The sequence below is a fragment of the Anser anser genome (assembly GCF_964211835.1).
Source record: "Anser anser genome assembly, chromosome: 7".
Classification (NCBI taxonomy): domain Eukaryota; kingdom Metazoa; phylum Chordata; class Aves; order Anseriformes; family Anatidae; genus Anser; species Anser anser.
Genome location: NC_139727.1, coordinates 18081958 through 18102586, shown reverse-complemented (window position 1 = coordinate 18102586; position 20629 = coordinate 18081958). Strand labels below are relative to the sequence as shown.

Genomic DNA, 20629 nt, shown 5'->3' with positions numbered 1-20629 from the left:
CCTTAAATATTCTTTGATCCTAAAATGGATCAAACATTTCTCAGATGAGTACTGAAGTTGCTACATTTTTTATTGTATTCTCTTATTTTCGTGTTCATCATACTGGTGCTTTAAAGGAGCCACTGCTTCTGTTTATCCTCAATTTAGCTTTTTGTTTGTTCGTTTAATTACCTCATCTGAAATTCTGTTTTGTAAATCAATTTCTTCTTTCAAGTGCTGATGAAAAACAAACACTCAAACAAGGATAAACACAACAACAGAAGTTTCCCATCGTGATGCCCAGAAGCTGTACCTCCTTTTTCTCTGACTGAATTTTGATGTTTTCAGGTACTGAAAGCATCACTAGTTTTAACAGATGCGGATTTTGTCTTGGTTTAGCATGTTTTATCAGAGTCTGCTCTACGATGAAGAGTGCATGGAGATGTGGTGATCCTCTAAAGGAATGGTATCTCCAAAGACCAGACCGTACCTTCCAGTCATAGTGACTATAGCATAGGGACTACCAAGAGCCTTGAGGCTTCTGACAAGCACAAGCAGCCCTTGTGATGTACGGTGCTGGAATTGCAACTCTGGCAACTGCACTTTGTCTCTCCCAAAATAATTGTTTCTTAATAACCTAATTGCTCCTGACACCAGTAGGGCTGACCAAGAGTCTTCACCGTAAACCTAAAATGCATGTGTATTGCTGGAGGGCACTTATTCTCTTTTATTATTCAGTAGCAATTGCTCCCATGGCTTGACATATTCTGTTACCGAATTTATGCTAAGTAAAGGTAACTGAATTGCAGATGATGGACAATATTAGTTTCAAGACAATAAGGCTTCAAGTTCTTGTTAAAATTCTCTGACTCCCTAATCCTTAAGAGTCTACAATTATTTCCTCTTTACATTCCATCCCTTGAGAAGGGAAAAAAAAAAATTAAACTGGCAAATCAAGGTAAACAAAAGTCAAATAATGTACAGAAACAGCTATAAGTGGGACTTACGTGACAATCACACAACTAAACCTAAGTCACTTCCTGATTATAGGCCCAAAGCTCTCCACTGTAAATAATTCTTGCCCAGGACAGAATTTTCAGAACCAGGTTAGGCTAACAAATAATGCTTCTTTAAATCAGTGTGGAAGTTTCTCGGTAGAAGTTCTGTGGACGTATGGAAAAGACAGACCAACAAAAGATGATCTTGAAATAGCACTGTTTTTTTCAAAAAAAATGTTTCTGGCTCACAGCAAGATCTATGATTCTTTACTGCTGTCATATGCTATTGTGGCACAGGATAAATCATTTTAAACTAGTGCAAAGAAAACACCAAAAAAGACAAACCTTAACTATATTTTCAGTGTAACAAACCCATGGAACAGTCCCAGTAAAGTCCAGTCATTAAATTAAACAGAAGAAAATGAAGAAGCTGGGCATATTTGATATATGCTTGATATACTGTACAATCATGCATACAATAATGTATCAGAAAACGAATGAGAGCTTAATTCCACATTAAACAAACCAAAGGATATGCAGGAGTTGTATCTTTAATTGCTGGAACTCTACACAAACATCCTCCACAAGTGGGCAGAGACAGGAAATTAGGTATGAGCTAAAACTGTTTCAGAAACTGGAGAGTGAAACTTTGATCAAATTTTGCAACAGGCAAGAACACTGCCTTCTCAAGTCATCCAGGAGAAAGTCCTGTTGGAGAGAGAAGTGACTACAGATACGATCGCATCAGATTAATTGTCCAAGTTTAAAAGAGAGAAGTACTCAGATCAAGAAACCCATGTAGGAGTCCAGCTTTAAAGGTGCTGTAAGTAGTGAAAACTTGAAAAAATACTTGAGTATTGAGCTTTTATATTTTTTGCTTATTCTTTCAAAAAAGGAAAGAAAAACAAAACACATTTGAAATAAAAAATTAGCTCAAAAGGTATTTCAGTGGATTAAATGTAATAGTATCATAGCTTCCAGGCTTCTTCTTCCGTTATGAACAACTCAGCAAATACAACAAAATATTGGGAAGTGCTTATAACCCAGAAATCTGCCATTTTTTCCCTCCAAAAATTGTTTTAAATTAAGAATGCTACCTGTGTATACTTTCCAAATATGAAACACATTAGCAATCAATTAGTTATATATAATGTTCACCTCTCTGGGTCTCCTGCTCCTCATGTCCTCACTGAATTTATTGCCATACTTCCTTTCACTTCCATAGTGCCTAGAACAATTTGATTATAATGAAATCTTTTCCCACTGTGTCTTTCATCAATGTTGCTGCTACTGTGGCTGCTTTTTTTCCTCACTTCACTTTATCTTGAACGCATTAGTGTAACCTTTGGCCCAGGGGTGCAACCATCTGTGACTGAAGGTCTGGTTTGGTACATCACAGCTGTCTGACCTTGGCTCGGTTCTGCTAAGAAAATTGCTGCTCAGACATGAGGAAGTATATGAGCTAAAGTCGTGTAAGATAAGAAGGGTAATCGTGCCAACAGCAGAGCAATAATTGCAACAACAATAGTTGCCAGATCAAGAAATCAAAGGGAAAACATACCGACACAAGGTTGTACACAATTTGAAGAAAAAGAAAGGGATAGCAGGCAGCATCTCAGCCACATCAAGGGCCAGCCCCTTCCAAGAAGCAACAGAGACCAACATGTCTCCAGCTGTCTGACAGCTGCCTCGTCAGTGGAAACTCATTAAGTTTTGTGAACATATTAATGCTTAGCACATTAGTCCCAGCTAACTATTGCAGGTGGTAGCCAGCGAAGGATGCCCTTCTACTCTTGCACGTATCCTTCTTACTGAGTCTCTGTGAGCTACAAAGATGCCTTAAAAAGTGCCCCACTGTGCGATGGTCACATTCAAAATACCCTTACAGCTGGAGGAATCTGGCTTCCTCGCTAGCCTTTAAGCATGAAAAACCCCCAAGGATTGATGGATATTTTTTTTTTTTGTAGTGCACCTACTGTGCACAGGTTTCCTTTGTTATGCTTGGTTTCCTTTCTTATCGAGAAATTCACTTCTGACCCATGAAAAACATAAGGAAAAGTAAATCAAAAAATCCTTTCCAGGTTAGTGAGGCTAGGATTTTGTGATTTCAAGTGCTCCAGAAATGGAGATAGAAAATTATAGCACATAAGTTATTTCCTATCTTTCTCTCTGGAACAAACAAGTGTTGGTGAAATTATGTCAAACAGAACCTCTGCTTCTCCTGCTTGATTCATTCTGCTTCTTGAGTGAAATAATGCACAAGTGAGAAGTGAGTGCAAAAGAACAAAAATAGAACATGAGCAGAGAAAATACCTGAGAGAGAGTTTTGTATGAAGTACTTTCACAGAGCATTACTTTTATTCAATAAGGATTTCACTACATCACAGGCTATCCATTCAATTAAGTCATCCTGATCTGTCTTTATTCTTCCTGAATCTGTTTCTTACTTCACTCTTGCCTTCTTCCCTACCAACCAGGCAGGAACAAAGCGCTTACATGAAATGAGAAAATTAATGGCTAGCGTTTCTTCTCCCAGCAGCTGCAAGATCATCAAAAGGTTTGAAACCAAGCAAGAACAAATTACAAACTTCTAGTATCTTTAATGTATTTGATTGCACAATATAGCCAACGTTACAGGGGTCTATAAAGAGCCCTCACCCCACTGCTGGCCAGAGAAGGAAAAGAGATTAAATGAGATCACAAGGCAGGGCAAAGAAGCCCAGCAGAAGACAGGAAAAGATACCTCCATGACTTCTAATTGAGAGGAAGCCAGAAAAGCCATATTGTCTTAGTTTAGATGCATAGATGGGATGGATCACTCTGTGGAGGTGGCTCACTGTCTCCGTTAAGAGCCCACGGAGAGCTGAAGATTAGCCTAGCGCAACTCATAGACAACTGGAAGGGCAGAAGGTGCTGAATTTTGCTCATCTTCTTGAGAGAGGAAAACAATTATATTGATAAGTTCTCCCCCATTTCAAGCCAACTATATAATTTGTTCTGTGTACATTATTCAGAAAAACACTGAATCTCAGATAAGAAAAGGCCACAGCTGAGATGTTGACAAGCTGTAAGAAAGAATGAATTGCAGTCAGGGGACGTATCTTCAGAATTCAACAGTTTGTTCTCTTAATCATCTTTATTCAGCTGGCAATAGGAAGATGAATACGTGGTTTCTCTTAATGCTCTTCTCCTGAGAATACCGGCACTCTGTAGACTGCCAGCCAAAATAATACATTTGTAACTCGAGAAGGCCTGAAGAGCCCAGGAAGACAACAACCAGCAACAAATTCCGAGGAACAGCTGGCTGAAAAAAAAAAAAAGCAACGCAGACAACCTCAATGGCAGCCATAAAAAACATATAAACCTGGATTCACCTTGCTATAAATGTCTGAGAAGGGCACACACCAGGCCTGTCATTTGGACTTTTGTTTCCCACGTTATGCTTCTATTTGCCCACAGTTCTACACATTTCTGTCTTTGAAACCACATTCTGGAGGGGAGCAGGTGTTGAGATCAGTATTCAAAACCAGTGTATGGCTTTGGAGCGCTATATATGCATACACACTGTATGTACACACACACAGACCAGCACCCTGTTAATCAGCTGTACATCGTTACAGATACGCATTGAAGAAAATAACCGGTTCTTACCCATCTGCCTATCAATGCAGGATCTCACGCTCACAAAATTAAAAGCCTTTCTGACCAGGACCAAAGTAAAATTAGGAAAGCCATTTCACTGCCAATCATGTCATTTCTCTGCAGTGGGGACTCTTCAGATCTCCAGCTGGTTCTGTGCTTGACCGGACCTTAAAAAGAGCTTAAATCCAGAGCACAGCACAAAACCCACAGTCAGTATGCTCAAGAAATCTCCTCAGTTGATTTTTTTCCTCCACACACACAAGCTCCCACCGGTCAGCATCACAACACTGCCCGAAGGAGCTGTGCAGGAGTTGAGCCCATGCCAACACTCCAGCTCTACTCTCATTTATGTTACGTGAGCAACCCTGATCTTTTATCCGGTGGTCAGCTCCAACCTACTGGCTGTCATCACTCTGGTTTTAGTTCTCTTAATATTTCTTTTTGGCCTATTTAAGTGAAAAACCTTACTGACAAAGCAGAGTATTTCCAATGCACCTTAAAGCCTTCCAAAAGATCTATGTAGGTCTATTAACATTGCTACATTCCCTCTAGCTTTCTTTAAATATACTTTCAATTTGGTCTCCTCTGGACTTTTTGACGCTCTGTGTTTAGAGCACACAGCACGAACAGCCTGCAGTCCATGGCTGGGGCGTTGAAGACATTTGTACTTCTCTTGGGTACAGATACGCCCTTTCCTGTGCATTATGGATGCGCTGCCTAATTCAGCAACAGTCAGAAAGTACTGAGCACCGAAACACACAAGTACCTTTGAGACTCTGGCCCCAGCTAACTACAGCCTACATGTATGAGAGAATTGGAAACTACATAAAAATGCTTTCTTTAAAAGGCAAATTTCCTTAAGTATAAAATTTTAAATTGTCACTTAAAAGCCTTACAAAAATAGAAGCATTTAGAGGTAGCTTATTATTTCTTAACTTCTTCTGGTAAGAATAGAAGTAATACCTTAACCAGTCTTTCACAGAAATTTCTTTTATCCTAGGACTATCCTTCAGCCCGACACTTCCCTCAGTCCAGTCTCAGAATACAACACCTAGCCTTGCAAGAAGTGGTATTTTGATATAACAAAGAAAGTCACCAAAAATGACAATCAATCTGGAGGTGCCAGAGGAAAAAAGAAAAAAAAAAAAGAACATTGAATGAACACTACAATGAACATTGTACTGGTTTGCCTTCCAAACACTGGGGTGGAGAGCCTGTCAGAAAAGGTCCTCACGCAGAGCAGTTAACCAGCTACAGACATTTTTACCTCCACCCATTCCCAACACTAACCAACCAAGGAAGTTTTTAGTTGTTTGCCTGGCCTCACACCCAAATTCCCTCTGCTTTCGACCAGCTTCAAGGAAAAATCTGGGAGCTGCACATACTTCATATGAAGACATGCTGCTGCTTCTCCTCTCAGAAGCCACGAAGATACGAGAAGTGATAATGAGGTCATTTCAGGGTGCAGGGCACAACTCGGTGATGTGAGATATTTATGTTAGACCACTCAAGTGCAGCAGCTTAGGAGCTGGAGCACGTAATATTAAGTTCATCTTGTTTGAAAAGACCCTTCTGTACTGCCTAAACAATATGGACATGGGAATCCATACCTAAGTGACTACACACAGGCCTGTTTTGCATGCACAACTGGGAATTCATTGAGCTTCTTTGATCCCATGTGAAAACACGGGTCAATAGTTGGACTGTTCATTCAGTTCCTCTATGAAATGTTTAAAAAATAAATTAACCGTAACTTGGTAGCAGAGCCAGAATCAATCGAATATTCCAAATGCTTGCTCCCACCTCTTTATCATTAGTAAAATGCTTTTCCCCATAATTGTTATCATTAGCAGAGAAAAAAGCAAGACTGTAAACAGTACTGAGGTTGGTGCGCAAGGCATAGCATATTCGTGGCTGTAATAAGTATGCATCTGCACACTTGTTCTCAAAAATTGAGTCAACAGTTATTCCACAGATGGGAAAGAATGAAGCTGAAATGAAGACAAGGATGTGATAACCTGCCAAGTGGTGTGTAAATGTGATGACAGCCTGAATAGCCTTAATGTGAGTAAAGGATTCTTAAAGATATTCTTCTGCAAACATTACGGGTTCAAAGCACATTTTTTCTCTTTAAAAGATGCAGTATTGTACTTCCTCGGTCAAAATGACTCATTAGGAACAATTTACATTATGTATAATTTTTCCCTTCAAATAGTGAAAATATGCCTTTAATTATTTATCATTCTTGCTAAGAAGTAGCTTTCATGACTATACTTGATGTTAGTCTCTTCATGGTTTGAAGGTCTTTTCCAACCTAGATGATTCTATGGCTGCAAAGGATCCAATACTGGCGTTCACTCTTTTCACAAATTGCAGTATGTCAACCTAGAAAATCAGCTCCTGTTCCTCACCGACTGTTCTGAACAAGAGTCGTTCCTGGAAAAAACGATCTGCTGCACACTGATATCTTGATTTGAAAAAGGACATTTTAGATCTTTTTAGTCATCATTTGAATTTTAAAATTGTATTTTTGAAATTGTTTTCCATCTTGTAATTCATTCCCTCCTTGTGTCCTGAATAAGTGAGAAAGATCAAAGTCAGATTTGCTGGCTCACTAGCAAATGTTATGTTCAATTTTCTTCTGTCACATTCACATAAGTAACAGCAGATGTTGCTAGAACATTCATGAGTTTAGTTCTGAAGTGTGCAGCCAGACATTTGTCAGGCTAATTTCATTTCCTGAAGACTGCAAGGAGAGTTCTGCTGGATAGTTCCCCATCTGTGACACTGAGCCACTCTTGCCAAATTCACTTGAAGCCTCCAATGAAGATGTTCTCCTTTGGATTTTTGCTTAAGGCTACCTTTTTTTTTTTTTTTAATAGTTTTCTTTCAGAAGTCTATCTCCTCTTTGTTTTCTGCTAACACTGCTATAAAGATGGGGAAGAGCAGGTTTAGGAGAATAATGAAAAGGCTCATACTCCCACGAGACGGTCATAATCCTTGCTATAATCAACGCTATCCTAGATTTTACCAAGTACCTACTGAAGTAAGTAGGAAGGACACATTGATTTAGGTGAAAGAATTTTATATTCTTTGAATATAAATTCCATTCAGCCGAAGGAACGCAACACTTCAAATAATTACATACACATCAGATGCGAACTTTCTTGTAGAACTAACAGCCTGCAAACCATTTTCTGAGAGACTTCTGAAAGTCGCTTTGTGTATATTTGTACATAAAGGATTATCACACATTTTGCAGTGCCTTAGAAAACCTCCTATTTTCACAGAGACATAATTTGTGTCTATTCATTCTGTAACTTGATTTGTAAACAAAACAAAGTTCATGTGAAGTATTATTGCAGAATAATACCTTTGAAGTAAATACGTTTTGCGTGATTGGAAATGTTTCCAGGTTTCGGGAAGTTGTGGTAAACGGGCTTAACATATTAGCACAAACCTAAAGGTTTCCTAATGATGATGAGAGTGAATTTTGTTTACATGGGCGGACTTAGGAAGCGATTTTCTGTGGCAAGTTAAAAAAAGGGGGGGGGAATAACATGGCAGTAACCCGCAAAAGCTGTTTCCCCGCTCATTTCAGCCGCGCGCGGTATGCCGCCGTACACCCGTGGCTCAGCCCCAGGGACCGGCGGATCGGAGCAAAGCCCGCCTCGGCCAGGCCCTAGGTCCCTCCGGGGCCAGGCTGACTGGCACGGGGCGGCTGTGCCCCTGCACGAGCCTGGCCCCGGCGACGAGGCCGCGGCCGAGCGGCGGCGGCTGACGCGGAGCGGGAGCGCCCCCTGCTGCCAACGCCGCCGCCGCTTCCCCGCCAGCCCCGCCGCGGCCCCGGGCCCCGGGCCCCGGCCCGTCCCGACGCCTGAGGCCTGCCCCGAGGTCCTCTCGACGGCCGAGGTCGAGCCCCTCGTCGCAGGGCCGAGCAGAAAGCGGGGAACGCGGCCTAAAGCTCGTTGCCGAAGCAGCGACGCCTGTTCTGAGCGTGCAAACTCCAGCCCTAAAGTTCTCTCTTTTCACTCCATGGACAAGAAAGCATGACCGCTGTGTATGAGGGAAAGGCAACGGACGAGGGAAGGGCAACTCGTCTTCACAAATCGCTCTCCAAAGGCCATTTAGCTCAGTCAGCAAACTAGAGAAATGAGCTACCTAGCATAATTTACTGACCGACTTTCCATTACAACGTTGAATAATGGCTTAAAAAAGAAAAACAAAGCGGCTTTGAACTTCTTCCTAACCTTCAGCTCTGCTAAACATGAAAACTAACTGCTGAGTTTTGGGGAAGTGACCTATTTCTCAGCACGTCACAAAGCTCACAACTGTGTGCAAACGACACGGACAAAATGACCCCCTGTTTTCTAACCTTCCTTTAGACAACATGGCAAACACCAAGCAGAACATAGACCTAAAAGTAGAAAAGACTGAAAGAATGAAATACCTAAACGAAATGCACCTCTGCATTTTTCCTTGATTTTATTTCTTCTTTTACAGCATCTCCACAAACTGGATTATGAACTAAGAACTCATCCTTGCTTAGTCAAAATATGTCCATTGGAGGAAGTGTCCGGTTATTTTTTTAATTATTTTTTTCTAATCTTCAATAATCTCAATAATTTTTACCATTATCTATAATGGTACCACCATTAGAAAAAGTATTTTGGCTACAAATTGAAGGACAATATACTCAAGATTTTACAAGATCTTCTGTAAACATAGCTTTCCTGACTTGAGTAAAAAACATTATGTAGTACTCATCAAAGCATTCATGTTATCTAGTGCTTTCCTAAAACACTCCCAAATATTTAGACTTTTTAGAAGATATTCAGAAACTAAGCCAAACAAAGTTTTAAACTACTGCTCTGTTTTTTTAGGAATGCTTTGTCAAAATCAACAGGGAGAAATGATGGAAATGGATAGAATTAAAGGACTGTCAATTAAAAACTGCTTATTTTAATAAATGAATAGCTATTTTTCCTCACGGTAAATAAGTCCTTCTCTAGTCTAGGTTTAGTACTGGACATGATCTCTAACAGCTTCAGATTTCTAAAGATGTCCAAAGGTATTTTTTTTCTTTTTAAGATAAATAGCAAATACAACCTTCTTGCCCTAATTTCCATTGCGTTCTTTGTTCCCACCTCAAGTACTGACAAAGAAAAATACAGAAGCTGCCTTCTTATTCGAAACACAACTTGCTAGCCAAAAATGTCTGAAAGGCAGCAGCAACCAAGGCAAGCTCACAGTCATCGCTTAGAGCTGGCGAGGGTTTCTACAAACACAGCGGGTTACAAGCAGAGGCTGACAGTTTTGTGTGAGTCCTCTTTTCCTGAATCAGGAGGCAGGTCTCTGCAGAAGCTAGGGGAGTTCAGGCTGTCCTGATACAGCGAAGGGACCTACTGCAAGAGACAAGCCAAACTCCTTTCTCCTCGCTGGTGTTTTCCTCAGGTGTAATTTCCGTGCTATCCTTAAAAGCTAATATAGAAATCATCAAACTGACCTTCCCAAAGCTGGGCCTACACATCCTCACAGGAGTGGGAAAAAGCTGTAGTGTGTAATGAAAGAACAGTCAGTAGTAAAACCTGAGAAAAAAAATCTTTTTTCCTGTTGTAAAAATGTTATATGCTTAGGACAGTTGATGATCAGACATTCTTGATGTGCTGAGGAGACTTGCTATCAGGCAGGCAGAGGCATTCACCTGTAAACAAATGCTTGAATTTCACTGAAAGTTTATATTCTCTATCCTGGAGAAGCCATCTTTTAACAAGAAAAATCTGAATTTTCTTTCTTTTCCTTTTATTACAACTCTATGTCCTATTACAATTTTCCTAATCAACTATGAAAGATTTTGTTAAAGTTTCTGTAAAATATCAAATCAGAGTGGTTTGGGCTGGAAGGGCCCTTAAAGCCCCCCCAGACCTCCTGCCATGGACAGGGCCCCCTGCCCAGGCTGCCCCCAGCCCCATCCAGCCTGGCCTTGGGCACTGCCAGGGATGGGGCACCCACAGCTCCTTGGGGCAGCCTGGGACAGGGCCTCACCGCCCTCAGAGGGAAGAATTTCTTCCTAATGTCTAACCTAAATCTTCCCTATTTTATCTTAAAGCCATTCCCCCTTGTCCTATCCCTACCACCCCGACAAAGAGTCCCATTAACAAGACAAGGAAGCTGACAGCGGATGCAAATCAAGACCCTATGACCCAAGGACATTGCCTGTGACACATCTCCCTGTCTGCCCTAAAAGGTCAGCCACTTCTGCTGGGACTGTCTTTAGTGGGGATTCTCAGGGCTGAATGAACAGTACCATGAAAATGAGCTTTCCCTCACTGTTCAAACCACAGTAGTAATGTAGCACCGTAGGTGGTATTTTGCTGACTTCTTCATAAAACCTTAGTGAGTTCCCAGACCTCTGAGAAAATTAATGACGTCTGGGCTTCATTTAGAATGACAGGATCTCCAGGAGATCCTGGGTTCTGCTCAAATGCCAGAGGGACTTACAATCTCTCCCTGGAACCCCCCTGGGAACACAGAGGTATTCCTTCTCTTCTATGCCTCTGTGAGGCCAGTGCCAACAGGACATGATCGCTGTTACTGGAGCTGTCAGAAGAAGAGTCTGCTGAGAAATGTGGCCTTCATCAGAAACAGTGCTCGCTGCTGCTCACAGCCATTCCTTGCCTTCCCCTAGAAAGATATCTGATAGCAGAAACCCATTAGGTCTTCCAAATTTGTTTGGGTTTTATCTGAGTGCTTGCTGCTAATGGGACTTCTCCTAGCAGTACAGTCAAACTGCTTCCACAGCCTCAAGCATTGTAAGTTTCCATGTAATGATGATATTACCATGATACTGAGACAGGGGGAGTTAAAAAAAAAAAAAAAAAAGCTATTTTTTATTTGCAACTGAAAGAGTGATGCACATTTGTAAAGGGCAGTGGTTTGCACCAGGAATAGAGTGTCACTCAATAGGGATTGATTCAGTAATGGCACCACTGATGTACACGTACACCTGAATGGAAAAGCATGTTCCTCTCCGCTGCATTGATGCCCTTCAACTCTACACTGGCTTCCCATGGAAAACAAGGCTCTTGGCTCATTTTTCCCTGCAGTAATTTCTTAGCATACTGATGAGTTCCCATCAGATTGGCCAGACTGTCATCTCAAACACAGTTACATCCATGGAGAATTCATGCTAATCACAGGCAGGTAAAGGACAGACCCCCTGAGCAGCCATACTAAGGAAGTGCTGCAGTACAGATCCTCTACAACCAGGTATTAGAAAATCTTCGTAGGAGGCAGATGCCTTAAATATCCCAGTCCAAAAGCAAATTTCAGCTGCAGCCTGTACCTTCGTGGACGAGACATCCACATGGGACAGCTATCATCAGAATACGCTGACCTTCAGTACTGTCGGTCTGTTTGCCACCCTGCCAGTTTGCTATAGCCCTTCCTAAAAGAAGAGGAAAGACTCCACATCATCTCTGCTAGCAACAACCGATGAGTCCAGCCTTGACTTTTCTTATTTTCCCTAACAGTTAGAATATTTATAAAACAATTATATTTCATAACACAAGACTTCAGTAGCCCCTCTTACACCTCTCCTATCAATAGCAGCATTTCACATGCACACAAATCATTTGATAGCAACAGAAGGCAAAATATTGCAGGGTCTCACAGCAGGAAAACAGCATGTACATCTATCAAAGTTCTTACTGAACTTTTAAATCAAAGTCTGAAAGAAGACAAATGGGGACTGTATCCTTCTGCACCTCCTCATGTGCTCACGAAGTGTTGGATCCAGTTTGCTTTGTTTCTCATGCTTAGGCTTAAAAGCATGATCTCGCTTCAATAACACACAGAAAATGAGAGAAGTTGCAGAGGTTGTAAACTGACTACAGAAGAGTTAACAAAGGCAATTATGAACAATAGGAAGAAGTAGGGAAAACAGTTCGGTTCCTGCATGGAACTTAAGTACTTACTTTTTCTTATAACTACACAAAATTCAGTATTTAATCTTTTAATGAAAAGCACAACTTTGTTGTACGTTCAACATGCTGGTCACCCCAATTAAACTATGAAGTGTAATGCACACCTTCTGAGAACCTCAGCAGGCTTTTAGAAAAGTGAGGAAAATAAGATCTGACATTACTGATATTTGTAGGATAGAAAACAAGAAAGAAGTTAAAAGTAACGCTCTTTGAAAACAAACACTTCTGTAACCCCTTTTTAAAACAGAGCATCAAGAAACTGTATAACTTTTTAGTTTGTTTTGCAAAATTCCTTTCAGGTCACTTTTCATATATATCTACTACAACATGTTCTGGTTTTGTTTGCATATAAACTTGGTTGCAGATTGAAATGATAAACAGTAAACATTGGTTATAAAGAAGAATGCCACAAATGCTTCAGTTGCTGAGGAAGTTAAATATATGAAAAACCAAACTAAAGCAATCCCCCAGCCCCACCTGACAAACCTTTGGTTGCTTCTCCCCTGCCACTGTACACAGCAAGAGCAAATAATCAGTTATCATTTGAAACACAGTGGATATGATAACTTTTTAAAGCCAGACATTGGACAAGAATTTTTATGGCAGTAAAAGCCATAAAAGATTAAAGTTCCAAGGTACAGAGAGACTTCAAAAGCCAGAAGCAGTGTATGAAAATAAGTGAATATTATGAATTTAAAACCCCTCCTTAAGAATGTGTAGAGAAAACACATTTCTTGAAAGGACTGGGGTTTTGTAGTTTTCATCTTAAAAAGCTTTCAAGGCTTTGAATTCTTAGTCTGTCTCAGGAAGGTAGTGGGTTTTGACCATCTTCTTGGAGGATGGAAAAATATGCCTCCATCACACTGGAAATGAGACCATTCACATGTTAACAACAAAATCCACATGTGATGCTACAAGACAGGCGTTTGCCACATTCTCATCAATGGCAGTGAAGATTACCATAGTGATGTTTTATCTTGATCTATTTGCAAGCACAGTTCTATTCATAGCATACTACTTGAGCAGAAATGCTGAAATTCACATGAACTGGCATTTTTATGTGATTAGGTAGTTTTGCCCAGAAAGCTGTATTTAAATCTATTTTACCTGCAATTTATCCTCAAGAATTTCTTACAAACTACTATTCTTCCATTCACCCTGTTTACACACCACAAAGCAGCTTAGAAATCCTCCCATTCCAATTTTAGCTGAAGCCTGTCCTGACTCTACGAATAACTGATAGAAGCAATATTGACAGCAAGCCTGCAAATTCACTCTCTCCTGCAGGAACAGCCAGTCCATTACCCCTGCACACAAAGACAAGTACTGCTTCACCGCCAGGATTTTCACATTCATTGTCTTCCTGATAATGAAGACAACTGCTTAATATATGATGGATCAAGGCGTGTGTTAAAGACACGTGCTGTTGATGAGCAGTGCATTACTTGGCACCGTATGGGACCATGGGGAGGATTTCCAGATGTTTGTCTTGCACTAGTTCCTAGAGCAGTAAAAACTGCAGCAAGAGTTGCAAAGCTTTAAAGGGCTGTAGAGCTCTCCCCTCTCCATCTCCAGTGCCTTCCTATACCCACACCTACATGCCCCTGTAGGGAAGAAAAAAAAAAACAAACAGGAGCTTTGGCTCTCTTATTTAACCATTTTCTCTAGCAGAGGAAGGACGCTTTCTTGATAAGAGAATGTTTGAACAACCACTAGAGGCTTCGTAAATAGCTTCCAATCGCAATGGGAAATGGGAGTTTTTCCTTGTTTTGTTACTAATACACTGTCATGGGTTTTATGACATTAAACAGGATCTTTTCCACCAAACCTATGTGTAACTGAAATCAGAATGATCTGCTCCATTCTTGTTATTTGTCCTCATAGTCGTATCAGTCTGTGCTGCAATGGCTTGAACTGGAAAGATGTAGCTGTATTTTTTTCTGATTTCTGGGTATAAATTTCTGAAGACAGAGCAAGGAGTGGGTCCAGCATAGAAAATATAGCCATTTTGGCAAAGAACATGTTTTAAAAATTGGAATTTTATTCATACTGACATTCTGGAAGAGGCAGCATGCACTAGTATATAAATTAAATCATTCTTCAGTTTTACCATCGGTATTTGCCAGGACCACAAAAGCTTGGAGGACACTGCAGAATTCTGTTTCAAAACTGGAAGCTTGATAAGCTGTTTTCCAAAATAGGCAGATTCTGTTAATTTAAAATTTAAGACAGTGAATCACTCATTTTGGCAGTTGTTCGGCATGTGCTGGAAAAACAAATTACATTCTTCATTTCTGTCGATAGCTGGCTTTCATAGCCACCTCAAAAGCCTTAATTTCCCAGCTGAGCGCTTGCTGGATTATTCTCAATATCCATCACTATTCATCCTCCAAATGCCTGACTGTGTTTCAAGCAAAATGAGGGCAACCTGACCTAAGCAGGACAACTTAGGTGAATCCAAATTTTTGGGAATCCCCTCCAGAGTGTGGGGAATTCAGTAAACATCCTTGTGTTGACTTGAATAGGCATTAGATCAGGCTTTGAATACCTTCATTCCTGCAGATAAAGTTTCAGCTATGATTCTTGGCTTTATAAACCATACCTTTTCCAAACTTGCCCCACTCTAGAGAAAACTATTTTGCAATACTTTTTTTTCCCTCCTTTTACCTTGATTACAAATGCCAGAACATTTTCTGTTCTTTAAGTTCACAAAAAATATCATGCACACCACAGAGCACCCCACGGCAGATCATTCATTACCACCTGCAGAACATTTTCTTTTTCTTTTTTATTTCTTTTTTAATAACTGCCAAGCATTGTTTAGGCCGCTTTAAAAGCTTTCTTTCATTTCTGATATTCCCCTGTCATCTCCAATTATATTTTACACATCATAATCCATCAGTAGCAAGACAAATTTTCTCCTCTCTCCATTTACTGTAGCTTTTCTGCTGCAATTTTGCTGGCTTTAGATTGAATTAAAGAAGCAGCATTGAATCTTCCTTTGCATTTGTTTTTCTGACATGTGTGGGAAATATATATTCTATTTTTACAGTCTATTTGAATTTAAAATTTCACCTTTAGGTTCTTGCTCAAGCATAACATTTGCCAAATAAATTATTTCCCTTATATCTTCTATAAAACCATGGACAAAGGAAATTCCATTTACTCCTGTGAATTATACAGAGATAAACTGCAAGTAGTTGTTAAAATATTATGAGGTATAGAACCATACTTTTATTAAATACTTTTAATAAGATGAATGAAAAGAAATGGTATCTAATTTATGGAAATGTATTCAATAGTAGCTGACAATTTATCTCCTCTCGAATTCGGAGTTGCTCATCAGTCATTTCAGCAATTTTGTTCAGTAACTTTTCAGGGATTCCGCTGGTATGATTCCCTCGTGCCATGACTCACAGCTAATGAATGTTCTTTCAGACCTCACCTCAGTAGAGATAAAACGTATGAATGATGTGATTAGTTAGGGTTAGGGTTCTTTTTTAATACAGGGGAATCATTTTGATACCAGCTGTGATCAAAGCATCTACAAACTAATTAATAGGATTAATTTGATTGTATTACAGATTCACAGATTCACAGATTTCTCTAGGTTGGAAGAGACCTCAAGATCATCGAGTCCAACCTCCGACCTAACACTAAGTACTCCACTAAACCATATCCCTAAGCTCTACATCTAAACGTCTTTTAAAGACCTCCAGGGATGGTGACTCCACCACCTCCCTGGGCAGCCCGTTCCAATGCTTAATAACCCTTTCGGTAAAGAAGTACTTCCTAACATCCAACCTAAAACTCCCCTGTCGCAACTTTAGCCCATTCCCCCTCGTCCTGTCACTAGGCACGTGGGAGAATAGACCAACCCCCACCTCTCTACAGCCTCCTTTCAGGTAACTGTAGAGAGCGATGAGGTCGCCCCTGAGCCTCCTCTTCTCCAGGCTGAACAAGCCCAGCTCCCTCAGCCGCTCCTCGTAAGACTTGTTCTCCAGACCCCTCACAAGCTTGGTCGCCCTTCTCTGGACTCGCTCGAGCACGTCCATGTCCTTCCTGTAGCGAGGGGCCCAAAACTGAACACAGTACTCGAGGTGCGGCCTCACCAGAGCCGAGTACAGGGGCACAATCACTTCCCTCGACCTGCTGGCCACGCTGCTTCTTATACAGGCCAGGATGCCGTTGGCCTTCTTGGCCACCTGAGCACACTGCTGGCTCATATTCAGCCGACTATCCACCAATACTCCCAGGTCCTTCTCGGCCAGGCAGCTTTCCAGCCACTCATCTCCCAGCCTGTAGCTCTGCTTGGGGTTGTTGCAGCCCAGGTGCAGGACCCGGCACTTGGCCTTGTTGAACTTCATGCAGTTGGCCTCAGCCCATCGCTCCAGCCTATCCAGATCCTCCTGCAGAGCCTTCCTGCCCTCGAGCAGATCGACACACGCACTTAGCTTGGTGTCGTCTGCAAACTTACTGAGGGTGCACTGGACGCCCTCATCCAGATCATCAATAAAGATATTAAAGAGGACCGGCCCCAGTACCGAGCCCTGGGGGACTCCACTAGTGACCGGCCTCCAACCAGATTTGACTCCATTCACCACAACTCTCTGGGCCCGGCCATCCAGCCAGTTTCTAACCCAGCGAAGCGTACGCCAGTCCAAGCCCCGAGCAGCCAGTTTCTTGAGGAGAATGTTGTGGGGAACGGTGTCAAAAGCCTTACTGAGGTCAAGGTAGACCACGTCCACAGCCTTTCCCTCATCCACCAAGTGCGTCACTTGGTCATAGAAGGAGATCAGGTTCGTCAAGCAGGACCTGCCTTTCATAAACCCATGCTGACTGGGCCTGATCGCCTGGTTGCCCTGCAAGTGCCGCGTGATGACCCTCAAGATAATCTGCTCCATGAGCTTCCCCGGCACTGAGGTCAAACTGACAGGCCTATAGTTCCCCGGGTCTGCCCTCTGGCCCTTCTTATAGATGGGCGTCACATTGGCTAGCCGCCAGTCAACCGGGACCTCCCCCGATAGCCAGGACTGCCGATAAATGATGGAAAGCGGCTCGGCCAGCTCCTCCGCCAGTTCTCTCAGTACCCTTGGGTGGATCCCATCCGGCCCCATCGACTTATTAACCAGATCTTACATCAGTTACTGTCACTAGTCACAAGAGTATTACCCAGAAGTCAGGCTGTAGCATGTCTGCACAACAGGAACAGTTCCACAGGTGCTCCCAAAGCCTTTATGGCAAGAGCTGCTTGCTCCCCAGCTGAAGTGATGACAGGCTCTGGATTCATGCAAATTTGCCAAGGAGAGGTTTTCTCTTAGAATCCAGAAGCTATACAATCATACCTGTTTTCAGGGACACAAGTATCATGCAAAGTACAATTTTAGACAGATGGACTCCTTTCTAAAAATTATTCATCCTTTTGGTATTAAAGTACAACTGAATTTTCTACAGAATCTAATACCAGTATCAACTTGCAACAAATACTGGCCAGTGTAGGAAAGCTAACTTAGAACTTCACTAAGAAGGCAAATCTGACCCATGCAAACAAGTTATTTGGGTGAACACAGCTGAAATAAATTCTAGGACATCCAAAGTCTGCATCCCCCTAGCCTGTAAGGCAGATCCTACGGAGCCATGCTATGACTCTCCTTAACAGATCAGTGCAGAGAAAGGGCCAGGGGGAGAGGCTGCTTACGAGTGTTTTTGCTGGAATTAGCACATGAACTTACTGGCGGAAAAGAAAAAAATATATCCACCTATAGCTTCTACCCAACAAGAGAGAAAATTCTTGAAATATTCTTTGAAAAAGCATGGAATTATGTGAAATTGCATTCTGAAACCTGGATAGCACTACTCATCCAATTTGGGAATACACTATTAAATCAAGGCAGACAAGGCTCCTTACAAGTACGTTCTGCCCAATTCAATCTCCATCCAAATGCTCCAGTTTGCAAATTATAAATCCACAGGAAATAAGATTTCTGCTGATTTAATAAGAAATAAAGGAAAAAACTAATACTTTACTATTTTTCAGGTGTTTAATATCGGAACTCTCAAAGCCAATGCATGAGACGAAATCTAAACTCTACTACCAAAAGGTGAGAACAGGAGCTTTGTTTTGCTTTTCACCCCTTCAGTTTATTACTTGTTACTAGGAGCCTTGTTAACAAGTGGCCACAGCAGAGGATTTTATGTTTCTTCAGACTGTTCCTACACTTTCAAAATATTATTGTTGCTCTTCTCAGTTCAACTCCCAGCAACTCTGTCAACAACTGAAGACTTTCTGTACCAGTATTTTTTCTGCCCCAATATTTTTTCTCACCAGCTCAAGGGAATTACCAATGCTCCAGTGAAATGAAAATATGCAAAACCTGTCAATTAAAACCCAACCAACCAACCAAACAACCAAGACCACAAACCCCACAGTATCTCCTGATATCCAACGCACTTAGTTAGGCAGAAGGAGAAGGAAAGTCACCCCAGATCTTACAGGAAGACTGTGAAATCCATTGCAGTGAGAATTTGCATTAACTAAGATGCTCCAGCCTCAGTAGGGGCTGCTGTGGACACCTACAAAGTAGGACACAAAATGTATTTCAGAAGGCTAACTAGCCTCATTTAAAGACCCAAATGGTAGTAAGATCACCACCTATGGAAATTTAGTTTTTGCATCCTCACTGTAGCGTACCGCAGCCTCCTTCATTGTTGAATTTGTCTTTATTTCCAATTTCTGCAACAGAATTTTTCTATATGTTTGTCAGCCATGTGGAAAACCCCAGCACTAGCACTTCTTTTCTGTGCATAATTAGCTGCACAAAAATGTAAAATTACCTCTCAAGTTGCTCTTTGGCAAGCTCTGTTTTTATTTTGCATATATTCCTCTAGCAAGTAACAACAGACATGCCAGCATTTGTAGAATTTGTATTCAGCGTGCATTTTTCCATTGGTGTACCCTGAATAATTTGTTTCAAAAAAGCTAAAAATTACCACTATGTTTCGCCGAGAAGCAGCACACTCACTATTAGCTTATCAACTCTCCCACAAAATAAAGCCATTCTCTCATTGTAATGAGGCTTAATTCAGCTACAAACCTACATTTTGACCTACAACGCCACGAAAAGGTGAACCAAAGAGCTTTTTAGTAATCCAGTGATAGTTTAAATAAGCTTAACCTCTTTTACCAATTTCCACTCCAAATGTGAGAATATCATCTCTCCTACATTATTCCTATATTAGTACTAGACATCCTAAGAATATTCTTAAAAACTTAGATAGAATACTTATGTAGAAGTATTAATAACCTTTAAGCAAGAAATTGTGTTCCCCAAAACATTCTGAAATAACATTTTACTGTCTGTTTTCCTCTAAAAAAAAAGTAATGGAGTTGATTATAATTACTGATGAAGGTGGAGTAGTTGTGAGACACATTCTTTCTTGTCTTTTCTAGAATAAATCAGATCTGTTTATGGCTTGTACAAATCATGAAAACTTGTGTCTGCATGTTACATGCTTTTGCATTTCTTCAACATGTCACAAGTGGGCTTTGCTTGATTAGTAGTGGGTTTTGGTTTTGTTTTTAAATTTATGGACATTTCTAAAAGTACCCCTAACAGCATCTCTAATTTTGACAGAAGAAATAGGTTTTAACTCCTCTCCTCAAAGTTAATTTGGAGCAGAAGTTGACTGCTTCAGGGTATTTTCTTCCTTTATTTAATGAAATAATGTTACACTTTTAGATTGCCTGCAATACCTACTGTTTCTTCATCAAATGCTCTTCAATCAAACTATTCTCTTGCTGAAGCCACTGACATCATTAGAAATACAGGAGTCAGGTTTCTGGCCCTTTTAAGGTTGCATGGAGCCTAAATGTAGAAGACATCCTAGAATTTGGGATGTATTGCCTAGGAGGGCTGGACCAGGAGCAAAGCACACAAGGTAACCAACAGTCATCTATCACAATGAGAAGAGCATTTCCCAAAAGTGCCGGCAGAACTCTGCTACATGGAAAAACAAACCAGTTGC

At 41.1% G+C, this 20629-nt stretch overlaps 1 protein-coding gene across 2 annotated transcripts in view; it reads right to left on the bottom strand.

Annotated features, from left to right (window-relative positions):
- LOC310902572 (uncharacterized protein) overlaps positions 1–20629 on the bottom strand; it is an 881556-nt gene that overhangs the window by 339417 nt on the left and 521510 nt on the right. Inside the window, exon 28 of one of the 2 annotated variants that reach the window (XR_014586773.1) lies at positions 2381–14812. The exons of the other annotated variant lie outside the window; for it this stretch is intronic. The gene's annotated coding sequence lies outside the window, so the exon portion shown is untranslated. Of the gene's footprint in view, positions 1–2380; positions 14813–20629 lie in introns of those variants that run through there. 2 annotated transcript variants of the gene reach the window in all.